The 12,944-nt window shown below is 46.4% G+C and overlaps 1 protein-coding gene across 2 annotated transcripts in view; it reads left to right on the top strand.

The window, feature by feature from the left end:
* Positions 1-7,230: 7,230 nt before the first annotated feature.
* rerea (arginine-glutamic acid dipeptide (RE) repeats a) overlaps positions 7,231-12,944 on the top strand; it is a 167,114-nt gene continuing 161,400 nt past the window's right edge. The window contains exon 1 of one of the 2 annotated variants that reach the window (XM_042343579.1): positions 7,231-7,287. The gene's annotated coding sequence lies outside the window, so the exon portion shown is untranslated. The remainder of the gene's footprint in view (positions 7,288-12,944) is intronic. The other variant, XM_042343580.1, reaches the window with a different exon arrangement.

Here is a 12,944-nt window from a genome sequence, read left to right as displayed (position 1 = left end):
CGTGATATCGGTGCAAAGTGTGATCCCTGGTCAATTTGTTGTCAGTAGTTGTCAGTCGTTGACTATAGTTTTTATATATTTAAAAAAAAGAAACACAATGTCATAATTCAAGAGCATTCTTCAGCCAATTATATGGGTCTAATGCACACTGTTCACTGACTTTTTTTTGTTCTGGGCTTATCATGGGATTTCCTATTCCAAGCACAGAATGAAGCAGTTTGGTAAATTTAGTAAACAGCATGTGTCGAACCACAATGTTAGTGTTTCAGTCAAGGGTATCACTTTCTTTTAAAACAACAGCTACTGAGTCTCCAATAAGCATAATCAACCACATTAAGACCTTTCAGAAATGATTGCCGTAATGAGAATAAATAAACGCCCAGCAAACAAACAGTTTCAATTTTACAGTCCTGATTAAACAAATCAACTGAATTTTTAATTTTTTTAAAAAAAAAACATTTGAAACTAAAGCTAGAGCCTGATATTAGCTTTTTAATGAGCTTTCACCAGCTGAGCAACTTCTGTCTCCAGACATCCTCAGCACCCCGCAGCGTGCAATGTTGCCGCCTTTGTTAGCAATTGATTTTATCGTTTTATGTGCTTAAGAAAAACCATAGTTGTGTAGTGATGTGAGGAGAGTATGTCCAAGAATATCAGTGAATGTAACGGTCTCTCAAATTGTTTTTTTTTCACATTTACTACATTATGTCGATGAAGGATTTTCTTCTTTGCCTTTCCTGTGGGAACACGTTGTCTGCAGGTTGCTAAAGGTGCCTTAAGGCCAACTCGCTCAATTGTGCTCATTGTAAGCCTCCCAAGTGAATAATGTTTAACTGCTATCGCTGTTTGGTCTAAGTAGAAAGCTTGACACTGTACTCGATGTGTTTGATACAGCACCTTATCATGTCGTCGAGACGTCTCAAAACACTTCACTGGTATTCAACCACAGCAACTCTTATTGCTGAAATGGTACAACATTTAGTCTGTGATGATCAAGTGAGGTTTAAGTTCAAGGATGGCTTTGCAGTGGCCTGTAATTGGAAATTAATACACTCTACTGTATTAATTGTCCTGTTGTACTCTGGTTGATGGATCAATTGGTGACAGTATTTCCCGGTGTACAATTATTTAGAACTTAACTATTCAGATTAGGTTCCGGGTTGGATCCCTGGTTTGCGACCCCGCAACAAATAACTTGCATTTATTTACACAGCGACTGTCACGAAGAGGAAATGCCGCAAAGCGTTTTCAGGGAGATGGTGCGGTCAGCAAGCAGCGACAACCACAACAACAAAAAATTACATTTGAATAGCGCCTTTCAGGTGGGAGGACATCCAAAGAGGGGAAGGGGAGGTGACCGCAGGCACGGTTGAAAAGGTAGTATTTTTAGGTGGCACTTGAAGATGAATTGAGAGGGAAGATGAGATGAAGGGCTTGAGGGAGGAGTTCCAAAGGTTGGGGGTGGGAGAGGGTAAATGCTCGTACACCCATGAGGGGGCACACCTCAATGTAGTGAATTTGTCGCTTGTCGCTTTTAGGAATTTGCACCCCCCGCTGCTGCCGCCGCTGCCCCCGGTGCACTTGGAAGTCACTATCATGTCATCTTAAATTATTAATAACTTGACATTATAAATGCAAAACTAAATGATGCATACAAAATTGTGCAGCGGGTTCATCTGTTCGGTTGCTAAGTTGAGCAGAATATTTTTTTCTGTTCCGCACAGCAGTAAGGTTGTGCTTTTCTTTCACCTTTTAGTGAGAAGGGAATTTTTCTCCTGGTGTCTTGGCCGAAGTTTCCTCCCACCCCCCCCCCCCTCCCCTCCCCCCGATAAAACTGGTCATTCACTGCATGGCTGTTTGGTGGGATGTGGTGTGAGGCGCCATCCTTCGGATGAGATGACTGTTCCGATGAGCACTACTCTCAAAGTTTCTCCCTGTCGTTCCTGGCCAACAGCCCCCCAGTTTACAAATTGGTCATTTATTTCATGGATGTTTGCGGAGAAAAAATGCTGTGTGGGGTTTGGCTGCCACTTTTGCCTACGATTACAGTCGCTACATGACTGAATCCTGTAAAACACTGATGCTACATCAAATTGAAATTATTAGCACCGTTAAGAATTTTTATAAATATTTATCAATTCCAGAAAATTCTTCCGTCGCAATCATTCTGAATCCAATGCCAAAAAATAATTTGTGTCAACCAAAATGAGCTAGAATGATCTATATGGACATAAAATAAAGGCACTGAGTTATTTTAAGAAGTGGTTTTACTTTATATTTTTTCATTTCATACCATCTGGAACAAAGCTGTCACATTAAATAAAACGCAATGTTCTCAACTATTCGTACCATCCTGTCTCGATCACCGCGAAAATAATAGGAAAATGAATAAGAAGTAATAAACACGCAACTGATTGCAGACTTTTTGTTGCTAAGATTTCACTTGAATTTGCTGAAGGATTCGGATGGTCAGTGTCTCATTCACGGTGGGGGAAGAAACAGACTGAGGAAATAATAAGGATTTAATTTTACGTTTCAACAAAAAAATATCTAATTGAAGCAAAATTCACGAGATTATTTTAAAAGGGAATTGGATGGATGCTTGACGAGAACTGATTTTAAGAGCTAGTGGGAGATCAGATAAAATGGTATACTGTATGCGGAGAAAACCACGAGCGCACACTTGACAAGTCAAATGACCAGTATCTGTACAGTAGCAAAAGAAAGTGCAATATATTGCTGTCTTGGTACACTTATATTGCTGTATAGGTGAGGATCTTCAGTTTTTTTTAAATAAAAAACATTTTCACCATTAATTCTCCTTTTTTTGGTGAGTTGAACAGAATTTTTTTAAAATCCTGTCTCCCAAATTTGCTTTTATGAAAATTAAAGCATCTTTTGGTCTTTTTGGGATGCGTGCATTGCAGATTGTTGCAAATCGTATTATCCCAGATGTCCTCTGAACCTGTCAAATAACCTCCAACAATGCACGGACGACCTCTGACAGTGCACAGATGAGTGCGAAGAAAGTTCTGCACTCTAACAAAAATAAAATGTATTAATAATAATCATCATAATCCTAGCATTTGAATATAGTGCCTTATCGGGTCTCTAGACGTCTCAAAGCGCTTCGCAGAATATACTATGCAGTGAATTGACTTATCTGTCTTATTTTTCAGCCAAGACTGTGAAAAAGCCATCACATTTTTATTTGATAACGGTCAGATTTAGAATTTTCACAGAATCTATCTGTCCCCCTGTCCCAAAGATGGATGTGTGGAAGTTTAAATCTGAAAGGGATAATTCAGTACTCAAAGGAGTCGGGATAAAATTCCAGTCTTATTTAAGAAATATATAATCGTAATTCTTACAGACCTCAAAACATTGCATGTTAATCCCTCAAGATGAGAAACTGCTGAATATATTGCAACACTCCCAGAATGTACTGTAAGGATTAGCGAGATGAAGAAAAGGCAAATATGGCAACGTGGGAGCAAAAGAAAGCCTGAAAAGGGAAATCATAAATAAAGTAGGATTTTTTTTTCTTATTGAAAGAGAAATGCCATTCAAATCATCAAACCCACTTAATGTCAGCTGTGCATTTTATCAACGTGAAGCGCTGGTAAGGTTCATGCTGCTTTGTTCGAACCATCCTACCTATTAGGACTGTTGCACAGCGTTGAGAACATGTCCACCCTTCATATCTTATTGATTGGCCAAGACAGGCTGGTCAACCATGAACAACACCTTGCATTACTATGGATCTGTCTAGCGTTGACTTGCGCGTCTTATCAAAACCATTCCAACCCCAGAGAGAATGCTCACTCTGCTCAAGAATGCTTTTTTTTTTCAAAAAAAAATATGATTCGACCTCGAGAGAGTGCGCCCGAGGATCGGCATCCAGTGGATTCCGTCCCACGTCTGCGTAAAAACCTCCAACCTTCATACCCAGAAGCGAGCACTCTTGGGTCTGTGACTGAAGGTCATGGGTTGAAAGCCATTGTTGGGACATGAACACATAGTCCAAGCTCACACCCTGATGCGGTACTGGGGGTGTGTGCTGTGTATCTCTCTCTGGGGGGGTGTGCTGTGTGTCTGTCAGTGTATCTCTCTCTGGGGGTGTGTGTACAGGTGGGGGGGTGGTCTCTTTTTCTCTCGTTCCCTCTGTGTGTGAGTCTCTGTCTCCTCTCCCTGCATCTTTGTGTGGAGATAAGTGTGTGCGAGGCTCCATCTCCTCTCCCTGTGTGTGAAGACGTGTGTGTGTGTGTATGACAGTGTCTGTGTGACAGTGACTCTGTGTGTGTGTGTGTATGACAATGTCTCTGAGTGTGTGTGTCCCCTGTGTGTGTGTGTGTGTGTCTCTTGTAAGTGTGAATGTGTGTGTGTGTGTTCACTGTAAGTGTGACTGTGTGTGTGTGTCCCCCCTGCGTGTGTGTCCCGTGTGTGTGTATGTGTCCCGTGTGTGTCCGTCCCCTGTGTATGTGTCCCGTGTGTGTGTTTCCCTTGTGTGCGTGTCCGTCTCCCCCGTGTGTGTGTGTGTGCGTCCCCCGTGTGTGTGTGTCCCGTGTGTGTGTGTCCCCTGTGTGTGTGTGTGTGTGTCCCCTGTGTGTGTGTGTCCGTGTCCCCTGTGTGTGTGTGTGTGTGTGTCCCCTGTGTGTGTGTCCGTCCCCCCTGTGTGTGTGTCCGTGTCCCCTGTGTGTGTGTGTGTGTCCCATGTGTGTGTGTCCGTCCCCCCTGTGTGTGTGTGCGTCCCCCCTGTGTGTGTGCGTCCCCTGTGTGTGTGTCCGTCCCCTGTGTGTGTGTGTGTGTCCCCTGTGGTGTGTGTGTGTGTGTCCCCTGTGGTGTGTGTGTGTGTGTGTCCCCTGTGTGTGTGTGTGTGTATATGAGGGGGCGGGGCTGAGGTGTTTAAATCAATGCAGACCCCGCCCTCTCCCTCTCCTTGCCGCGGATTGGTGGGCGAGGGTGAAGGGGCGGGGCTAAGAGGATGGGCGGGGCTGGTGTGTGGGGGCGGGGCTGTCGGGGACCAATGGGAGCGCGGCTTGTTGCGCGGTGCCGTGTCCTGTGGTTACCTCAGTTGTGTTGGCGGCTCCGATCCTCTGTGTGTCCCCATTCCCCCCTCACACACACCCTCACACACACCCTCACACAGACACCCCCACCCCCCCTCACACACTCTCACACAGACACCCCCACACCCCCTCACACACACTCACACAGACACCCCCCCACTCACACACACCTCACACAGACACCCCCACCCCCTCACACACACACTCACACAGACACCCCCACCCCCCCTCACACACTCTCACACAGACACCCTCACACACACCCTCACACAGACACCCCCACCCCCCCTCACACCCCCCCTCACACACACCCTCACACAGACACCCCCACCCCCTCACACACACCCTCACACAGACCCTAACACCCCCCCTCACACACACCCTCACACAGACAGCCCACCCCTCACACACACTCTCACACAGATACCCCCACACCCTCACACACACCCTCACACAGACACCCCCACCCCCTCACCACACCCTCACACAGACACCCCCCCCCCCTCACACACTCTCACACAGACACCCCCACACCCACACCCTCACACAGACACCCCACCCCCCTCACACACACCCTCACACAGACATCCCTACCCCCCCCTCACACACTCTCACACAGACACCCCCCTCACACACACCCTCACACACACCCTCACACACACAGCCCACCCCTCACACACACCCTCACACAGACAGCCCACCCCTCACACACACCCTCACACAGACAGCCCACCCCTCACACACACCCTCACACAGACAGCCCACCCCTCACACACACCCTCACACAGACAGCCCACCCCTCACACACACCCTCACACAGACAGTCCACCCCTCACACACACCCTCACACAGATACCCCACACACCCTCACACACACCCTCACACAGATAGCCCCACACCCTCACACACACCCTCACACAGATACCCCCACACACACCCTCACACAGACCCCCACCCCTCACACACACCCTCACACAGATACCCTCACACACACCCTCACACAGATACCCCCACCCCCCTCACACAGACTCCCCCACCTTCCCTCACACACACCCTCACACAGACACCCCCACCTTCCCTCACACACACCCTCACACAGCACCCCCTCACACACCCCTCACACACACCTCACACAGACACCCCTCACACCCCTCACACAGACACCCCCACACCCCCTCACACAGACACCCCCTCACACAGACACCCCCACACCCCCTCACACAGACACGCCCCCCACACACACCCTCACAGACAAGTCCCCCCTCACACACACCCTCAGACACCCCCCTCACACACACCCACACAGACACCCCTACCCCCCCTCACACACACTCTCACACAGATACCCCCTCACACAGACCCCCCACACACACATACAGACCCCCCCATTCACAGACGCAACCCCCACATACACACCCTCCCCCCACACATACAAACACAGACCCCCCCTACACACACAGAACCCCCCTCACACACACATACACACACAGACCCCCCGACACACACATCTACACAGACTCCCCCCCCCCACACACACAGATACACACCCTCCCCACACACATACAAACACACAGACGCCCCCCCCCCCTACACACACAGAACCCCCCTCACACACACATACACACACAGAAACCCCCTCAAACACACATACACACACAGAACCCCCCCCTCACACACACACAGACTCCCCCCCCCACACACACAGACTCCCCCCCCCCCCACACACAGACTCCCCCCCCCCACACACACACACTCCCCCCCCCCACACACACATACTCCCCCCCCCCCAACACACAGACTCCCCCCCCCCCCACACACACAGACCCCCCCTCCCCCCCCCACACACACATAGTCCCCCCCCCCCCCCCCCCCCCCCACACCGCCCCCCCCCACACACACATAGTCCCCCCCACACACAGACCCCCCCCAAACAACAACACTCTTTGTCCTCACCTTTTATCTTCCCGAACATCCCAAATAATAATTTTTATTTCTAACAACATCCCCCCCCTCCCCTCCCTCTCCCCCCCCCCCCCACCCCAACTATTTCATTGACTCTCTCTCCTCCCCCTCCCCTCCCCCTACACCCCCCCCCCCCCCACACACACACACATTCTTTCCTCTCCTTCCCCTATTCTCCTCCCCCACCAAACACACACAACAGACAGACACACACACACACACACAGAGGCGCTCATGAGGTGAAAGGGGAAGGCAGGTAAGGTTCCTTGAGGCTTGGGCAGAGAGTGTTGATGGGGGGGGGGGGGGGTGGTCTTTGTGTGTGTGTGTGTATGGGGGGGGGAGAGAGGGGGGGCTTTGTTTGTGTTTTATTCTGGAGAGGGGGAAATGTTGGTGGTGTTTTGTGTGTGTATTTTCTCCCCCCCCCCTCTCTCTCTCTCTCTCTCGTTTGACCAAGACTCCAGGACACACGCACACACACACACTCTCACTCTTATTTTCATATCTTTTTTTCTCTCTCTCTCTCTGTGTGTCTCTTTCTGTCTCCCTTTCCCCTATTCCCCTTCTCCTTCTTCCCAACCCCCCCCCCCCCCCCACACACACACACACACACCCCCACCCCCACACACACACACACACTTTCAGACAGGCCCTCTTGCAAGAGAGATTTCCTTGTCTCTTTCTTTCTCTCTCTCTCTCTCTCACACACACACCTTCCCTCCTTCTTCCACCATCAGCTCCTTTCATTTCTCTCTCTCTCTCTCTCTCTTTGTTAATATTGATCACCAGCATCAGTGTTGCTGTTATGTCTCTCTCTCTCTCTCTCTGTGGGTCTCTCTCTCTCTCTCTCTCTGTGTGTGTGTATGTGTCTCTGTCTGTGTGTAAGTGTCTGTATGTTTAAAAAAAATGGGATACATGTGAGTGAGAAGATTTTTTTTTGTTCCCACCTTCACTCGTGCACCACGCTGACGATTTATTATTTTGTAATTCTCTTATTTCCTCTGATATATATATCTCCCCCCAACCCAATACCCTCAATCAACACCACCCCTCTTCTCTCCCCCCCCCCCCCCCACCACCACCAACCCACCCTTTCATTGCCTGAGAAAGTCCTATTTCGTGTTCTTTCTCAGCAGAGTCGTGTTTTAAAATGTTTTATTCAATATTCTTTATTACAGTCGAGCAATGAGTAGGTGTGTGTGTGTGTGTGGGGGGGGGGGGGTTGGTACGTGTGGTTTGTTGGGGGTGGGCAGCAGATCTGCTGTGTTTGGGTGAAAAAAAAGGTCTTAAATGGATTGTTGGAAACCCCTCCACTCATTATGTTTTGAACTTTTTTTAAAAAAAAAGTAGAGCCCGATGTTTGAGTTGCTTTAACATGTAATGTTGTGAACGCGACATGTGTTTTTCATTAGAGAACGATCATGTATTTTTTTGTGGTGTGTGTGGGTTGGAATTTAAATGGTATTGTTTTCAAGCTGCAGTAAAGGACAGGAGCTTTGATATATATATATATATATATGTGTGTGTGTGTGTGTGTAGAGAGAGAGAGAGGGAGAATATACAAAAACACAAAAAGACTTTTTCTAAATAAAGTGATTGGGCAAAGTCTTGGGAAAAAAAGGGATTGGGCACTGTAGTTTCTCCCACTCTCCAAATCAAGTCAATCAATCAATAAATAAATACATGTTTTAAATGGCAGAAATCCCTCGGTGTGTGTTGCTGTGGTTCTTTGTTACAGTTCTGATCTTAATTAGATCTTCACCAGGCGCAGCCTCTGATTACATTATTCTGCATTTATATATATATGTATGTGTGTGTGTGTGTGTGTGTGTATATAAAGAGAACAATTAGTCTTTCGTGCAGTGTGGGTTTACACAGAGCAACGATTTAAACGAAATATGGGCGCAAAACTGCCTGCCTTTTGAAAAGGGGGTCATCGAACAGGTTTTTTTCTCTCTCTCTCTCTCTCTCTCTTTATTGTTACAATGCAAATGTGCTTGTTTACTAAGATGGAGGTTTTGATCCTCGTGTATCGGGGGGAGGATTTGCATACATCAAAGTGGCAGCGACCTGTGCTGTGGCACATATGCACCAAAATGCAAGTTAAACAAAAACGACCGAAAGGGCCAAACCTGCTGTAAAGTTGTACGCCTCACATTGCTTTGCTTCTTTCAAGTGACTAAACCGAATGGGCTGCAGCACCTTCTTTTATTTTTGGGTGATTAACATTTTTTTAAATTTAAACCAACCCCCAGCCCCCACCCAAGCCCCCTCCCTCCTGCCCTACTGAATAAATAGAAATGGCATATGGCAACAGTGACCAAACACTGTGGCGAGTGCTTTTGAGATTTAATGCTGAAATTGAATGCTATCAATTTGGGTAAACAAAGGGTTTTACATATTTCAAGATGTGGACTGGAAGGGAGGGGGTGGGGGTGGTGGTGGGGGGTGGGGGGTGGTGGGGGGGAGCTGCAAAAAAACACTGTTGGTGTGGTACTGGGATGTAATACAATCAAAGGGTTCAGATTTCATGAACTGGGAGAGCAAAGCTTGAGTGGTTTGTAAACGTCAATTGAGCTCTCTCTCTCTCTCTCTCTCCTCCCCCCCCTCCCCCCTAAAAGATTGTGTTACCTCCTGTAACTTACTCAAACACAGCTGTTGTAGTGATGGTTATGTTCTTTTCTTCTCTGCCCCACACACTGGCTAGTGGTTACAGCGCTCGATGCGGGTTTATTCTCCACCGTGCGAAATAAAGTCCGGAAAAATTGCTGTGAGATGGGGGCTTACAACAGTTGGTATGGTCTGGTATGGTTAGGAGCAGCTAACTCATGTCCCTCCCACACCAAAAACAATCATAAATTGGTCATTTTCAATCCACGTCTGTTTGTGGGACACTGCTGTGCGCAATTGGCTGCCGCGTTCGCCCACAAATATACAGTCAATTCACTTTACAGTGTGTTCCGTGAAGCGCTTTGGGGACGTCCTCCCGACGTGAAAAGCGCTACATCAAATGCAAGGATTATTATTGTTATTATTATTATTATGCGTATATATTTCCTGTTATGCGGTAGGAAGGCAGAGTGATTCTTTGATGTGTTCGGTAGTGTTGCCATTGCATGGCCGATGTATATCAAGAGTAAATCACTTCAGTGGGATTGGAGTGCACAACTCGGCGTGTGAGAAGTTTGAATTGCAGAAAGTACCCACAATTAGACCAAGGTGTTGGATACTTTTTGAGGACGTGGTCAGAACTGTGGGATGTCATTGCCAATGAAACACACTTGCTTGTGCAAGCGTATTTATAAGTAAACAAGTAACGTTTTGTTTAGAAAACATTTTTTTTAAATAAAAAATATGTGGATTTAGAGGAAGTTACGATGAGCAATTATTACAGATTTGTTATTTAAACATCGTATCGATACAGTTGGGATTTCAAAGTGAAATAATCGGAGGCGGTGTTTGTCGTCTGCACCAATGTACGAGTTCGGTGCTATTCCAGATCTTAACAAGACACATGTTTAACAAGTCTTGTGAATGTTTTCTCAGCTGATGATTGCTATGTAGCGTTTTCTCTCATCACCCTGTTGCTAAGTTTTGTTATACTTTCAGGGTAGGAAGCATTGCTGTTTTAAGGCACTTTTAATAGTGCAGTGGGGCTTGTGAAGCTGAGCTAGTCAGCGTGACCACTGACTGTTGGTGGGGTTTTTTAAAAAAAAAATTATCTTGGAAGTATAAAATCGTAAAAATCTGACGAACGGAAAACGAGTTTGCATTCCAAAAATAGAACGTTTATGGTACAGAAGGAAGCCATTGAGTTTATCCCCTGCTGGAGCGATCTGTTCCAATTCCCCCTTTCCCACACCCTTTCATAGTATTTATCCAATTCCCTTTTAAAGGCCACAACGAACTTTTGGATGAACTACTGGATCTCTACTAAACCAACCTGGACCCTCTCCATGGCTGTGATGCCCTTTCTTCTACGAGGAGCCCAACTTGGATGCAATACTCCAGCTGTGGCCTATCCGGTGTCTTTTACAAATGTAGCTTTGCTTCCTTGCTCTTTTATTCAGTGCTCCTACGTATTTAAAATCTAGTCTTTCATTTGCTTTTTCAATGGTCGTCTATGTATTTTGACTTTTGGTCAGCGATCTTAAGTTGCCATTCGCTGTACAGGGAGGAGATGAAACGGAAGGTTAAGGATGTCAACCAGGATCGGTTATGCCTGAAGACTTTCCTCTTGGAACGTGGCTACTGTCCCCTCCTCCTGGAATGGCAATGTGCTCTGCCACTGTCAAGCGCTCTGGGCTTCTACCTTGCGTTAGGGGCACTATATAAATGCCGTTGTTGAGATGCAGGAAATGGATGTTGGGAGAGAGTTCCAGGATCCAGGGTACAGCTAGCAATGGTTGGATGGACGGGCGTAGGGAGAAATGAATAGTTAACCATAATCAGAAGAGAGTTAACGTACAATCCTCCGTGTTCATCAGACTTTTGAAACTTTAAACTGAAAACTCACTAGCAGGCGTGATTATTTCGGGTGAACATTCTGTCCTTCCATATCTTGTTCAGTTTACAATTCCCATCCAAGGCCAATGCCTTTTTGTTTTTACATTTAATAAACCTTGGCAGCCTGAAGTGATAATGAAACCCAAGTTTTTATAGCACTCTACTTGTTCCAAATCGATGCCATTTAATTTAATCTCTACAAGGTTTTCGATACAGTTAGAAGTGCAGAGTGGGTATATAAGCATGTTTTAGTCTTTGCAGCGATATCCACATTGAGTTCTTTGCAGGATTGGTTTAGTTTTTGGCAGCAAATTCCGCCGTTTGTACAATTCATCCACTGGCACAATATCGTAAGAAAATCTCAAGTATGTCAACAGATGAACATTAATTCCTCTAAGGTAGCTGCTGCCTCAAGCACAATGTGTTCTTGGAATAAAGTTGAAATGTAAAGGAGCCAAACATGCCACAGACCAAAGTATGTTCTTAGCCTTATCCATCAGCTCGCCATTGAACTTTGCAGCATTGCAAGGCTTAATTATTGATCGTTTCAGGTTCTATTGATTTAAATTTATGAAGCGATGACACCGTTAGAGCACCAAAGTTTTAAAGAGGCCTTTTGGGTCAGATGTAGAAACGTGTGGACGTAGATGGGCTCCATCTACCCCCTGCAGTGTAGTATCTACATTTATGGACAATGCAAATGTTTAAAAGTAAGACACCAATGTAGTTGATTGTAGAGCATTCAACAACAACACATTACATTTGTATAGCGCCTTTCGCGTCAAGGGGGCGTCTCGAGGTGCTGGACAGTCAGGAATCTGCACCCGAGCTGGTGGTTGGGATTCAGATCACTTACAACCGGTCAGTCTACGAATGCAGCGGTTTGGGCTGAACTGGTAGAGAGATGTGCCAGGAAAGGTCTGGTCTGGAGGAAGAATCTCAATGTGATCATTTCGCCACTTCTTCATTCTTGACTCTGAGCCGCATTAGACTTTGAGGTGGAAGCATACTTTCTCAATTAAAGTTGCAAGACACCAGGGAAAAAGGGAAAGTGGTAAGATGAGACTGGTCCGTTCTCTGGTGCCTACCAGATGAAACCATTTCCCTCAATTTCATGCATTTTAGTTGTAATAGATTACCATTCGTGTGGATGAAATATAGTGTCAGAGAGGTAACAGGAATGTCTGTTAACCGTGTGCTCTTAAGAGCAATATAACCCACTTTGTATTGAAATCCAAGGATGCATAAAAGCTGCCGAAGTTGATTCTCCAGCTTGTTTTCTCTCTCTCTCTCTCTCTCTCTCTCTCTCTCTCTCTTTCTAAAAGAGCATATCTCCTAATCAAGATGGTAAACAGACATGGCGGTGGGCACCTAGAAATCCTGGATTCCATCGCTTTGAGGCACACTTGA

This window comes from Callorhinchus milii, unplaced genomic scaffold (assembly GCF_018977255.1).
Source record: "Callorhinchus milii isolate IMCB2004 unplaced genomic scaffold, IMCB_Cmil_1.0 Scaffold24, whole genome shotgun sequence".
NCBI lineage: Eukaryota > Metazoa > Chordata > Chondrichthyes > Chimaeriformes > Callorhinchidae > Callorhinchus > Callorhinchus milii.
This window is presented reverse-complemented; position numbering and strand designations above follow the sequence as displayed.